We start from the raw sequence: 3,869 nt of genomic DNA, 5'->3' as shown, positions 1-3,869 counted from the left end.
TCCCCCCCCCCCCCCCCCCAAGAACAGGCATTTTCATATGGTACAAAGTACAAACATTATATATAGCTATAATTAGGGGTATCAATTTCAGTTCATATAAGTGAAATAAAATTATTTTGCTCATATTAAATTAAGTTGATCACTCATATTTTTTTTTTATTTTCTTAAATGGGTTAATATGGTTTTCAACCTATTTAAGCTCATACAACATGAGAATCCATATTCAATCCATATAAGTGAGAAATTAAACAATTTTTTTTTTTTGGAAAACAAAAAAATTTAGGAGTCAGTTGGTGGAGGGTGGGGGGAGAGGGGGTAATTTTTTTTATTTTTTATTTTGGAAAACAGAATCTTTTTGTTTTTCGAAAATAAAAAATAAGGGTAGGTTGATGGAAGGTGGGGGGAGGGAGTAATTTTTTTTGTTTTTAGTAGGGGGGTATGTTGGTGGAGGGGCGGGTGCCCGGGGGAGGGGATAATTTTATTTTTTTTTAAAGAAGTATATATATATTTTTTGTTTTTCAAAAACAAAAATTTTTTACAAGTAGGTTGGTGGAAGGTCAAGGGCGCCCGGGGGGTGGGTGTGCCTGTAGGGAGGGGTAAGTTTTTTTTTGAAAAACTAATTTATTTAAATGGGTTAGAATCATTTTTTCCAAACCTTTTGTTTGTCAAATCCATATTTTTCCATATTATATTTGGATGAATTGTAATTCAGATCATTTTTTCTCAATCTATATTCAACCCATCCTAATCCGATCCAATCCAACCATTTGCCACCCCTAGCTATAATATCTCAATCACAATTAAAATGTGAGTAGTAAATAGCGAAAAGTGAAATCTTGAATTTATATAATCCACCTCAATTAATGTCAAATTAGGTCTTGGATCTAACTGATCATCCAAAGTCCCTCTCAAAGAGAAAAATTATCCAAGTCATATCACGAGTCTAGGATTCCTTTCATCACCCCACCCGCTTAGGAGCCATGCCTAGACCCGAACACTCTTTAATTTGGGTTCCATTATTCGATCTAGGGGTGTCAACAGTGAACTCAAACATAGGTAACCCGCCCTATCTGTCCAGAATTTTATGGGTTGGGCTCAAGATAATTTGAATTAGGTTCATTCTCAATTCATTCAAGCTTAACAAATTTGAAGAGAATTCTTCAATCTCCAATTTCAACTCGTTTTAAAATTTTTTATTACGATATGTTCTTATATTGAAGGTATGAATTATTATCTATTTAACATCTTTTATGATTTATTTATCCATTTATTACTTTTTTAACAAAAAATTTCGTGAGCGGAATTCAAATTGTGATTATAAAAGTTAAATATCAGTATGTTAAATTATTGAGATTAATCGGGTCAAATTGGACGGGTCAAGGCTCAACCCGTTTATATCCCATTTGAGTCCAAAGTAAACTTGGGCGGGTCAAGACCCAACCCTATTCTTATTGAACCCATTTTAATATTTCCAATTCAACCCAACCCGCCCATTTGACACCTCTAATCCGATCCAACGTGTGCTATTAATGGAGCAGGTATATTTCTATCCTTCAATAGTCCGAGTCCTAGGGATTTCATCCTTCATCGATTTTTTTTATGATTGTAGATATTTTTTTATAGAATAATAACGAAATTTCATTCATTAGCCATTTGCGTGCTTGGATCTGCATCTTTTGTATATGGTTAGACAAATAATAAGTAGTAGCCAAATTAAGGAACTTTCCTTTGAACCTAAAATTCCTTTAAATTTACTTTTCAAGTCAAATAATGTTAAATTGGTTTGAATCTAATTTTTTTTTCATGAGAGATGGGTCCAACCATCAGATCAGGTAGTGTTTTCTGGTTCACCACTATTATATTTGTGTGTACTGCCCAGCATCTTTATGGGTAACAGAGATTCACTGTCATCCTAAAAGGGGAAGTTCTTCAAGAAACTATCTAATTTCTATTTATAACTCTTCTGCTCCAATTTCATAATAAATCCTTTAACGTTTCTTTCTGATTTTCAAGAAAAATGAATCATTAAAATTCTGAAATTCGCGAAGGATATAATGGAATTTATCGATGAGCTACGATTAAATATCTCAAATTTAAAACTTTACAAATTGAGAAATTTATAATATGATAATATGTTAGTCGCATTCTTAATAAGCAACACAAGTCTGATTTAATTATATCATAGGTAATCAAAGGCGAATTTAGGATTTAAAAACTTTTGATGCACCAATATCAACATAGCCAAAATAAAAACAGGCTTTAGTAGGATTCAAAGCTTGATCAAGAGTGTGGTATATCTACCTTCTACCAATAGCACAAGAACAATTTTATTCTTTTTTTTATGGGTGTATTGTTAAATATATCTTAATTTCCATCAATTTTTCAAAATAAATATATATATATACATATGATATGCTATACACCCCTTCATATAGTGTGAATCCGCCCCGTAGAAAATGAACTAGATGGTTAAACAAAAAATAATTTGTAGGTCTAGCTACTTAAATTTAAATATGATATGTCCATCCAAGGAAATATACAAATTTTTGAAAGTCATACTTTAGGTTATTGAATTTGAATGAATTAGCAGGGTATTAAATTTGGAAGACGCAATAAATAAATAAATTATTATCCTTTTTCATAGTTTACTTTTTGCACCAAAAAAGTCTCTAGATGACACTTGGTAGGCTTCTCACCTAAGCTAAAAAAATCTCGTCCAAAATAAATGTATTCCATGGTTTATTAATTACTTAAATAATGTTGGATGGAAAAAAGCTAGTTTATTGGTGGCAAAAAAATCCAGTCATGAGATATTGTCTCCTGACTTTGTGTTTCCACTAGCTTGTTTTATTAATAATATATAATATACATACTCCAATATATCCTACCTGCTTCCTTTGCTAATTGGTCAAATATTTTCTTTTTTTTATTATTTAAATTAAAGTCTAATTAATTCAGATTCATGTCAGATAAGGTCTATCAAAGAGAAATTATTTTTATTTTTTTTGAAAAAAAATTATATTCAAAATTTAAAATCTGAGAATTTTATTTAATTAAGAGATGAGTAGTGATGGTGGTAATTGATCAATTTGTGTAACTTACACAACAGTTTTTTCCCAATATTCAAGTCTCCCTGAGTAAATTACTGAATAAGCACCTTGACGTATCACCTTTTATTTATTTTTTTAGTTTTAAAATAATATTTACATACATTAACTTTATTAAATTAACTGTTTATATCTTGTTGTAATATTAGATCACCTTTTTTATTGAACTGAAAATCATGCGATACGTTATTAGACAGCGATTTAAAATTTTGTAAGGTATTATAAATATTATAGGGGAAACGGTTTTTTTAGTCCCTGTATTAAGTCTATATTTTTATTTTAGTTCTTGTGTAATTTAACTTAGCACTATTAACTTTCAATTATATCAATTGAGTGATTTTGATCCTTTAATTAACATATTAAAAAAAAATAACAGAGAGTTCACTGCTAAAAGAGATATAGTCCGGATATTTCATTTTAATTCTCTCTTTTTGAAAAAAAAAATAAGTCTTCCATGTCTCTATCTTGAAGAACAAGCTCATCAATCTGAGCTACAATTTCAACAAAACCAACTTGATAGGCATCAACCCTCCCTCTTACATCAACGAATGATAGATTTGCAGCTAAAATTCTTTTTAAAAGTTGTATGTTATCTCAGGCAATAACTTTAAAAATACTCGAATTACTCCTTTTAGCATTGAACTCTCTGTTAATTTTTTCGGATTTGTCAATTGAAGGATTACAATCATTCAATTGATACAATTGAAGGTCAATATTGCTAAATTGAATAACACAAAGACTAATATAAAAAAATTATCCTTA

The sequence above is a fragment of the Solanum lycopersicum genome, chromosome 2 (genome assembly GCF_036512215.1).
Source record: "Solanum lycopersicum chromosome 2, SLM_r2.1".
NCBI lineage: Eukaryota > Viridiplantae > Streptophyta > Magnoliopsida > Solanales > Solanaceae > Solanum > Solanum lycopersicum.
Note: the sequence above shows the minus strand (reverse complement) of the source record.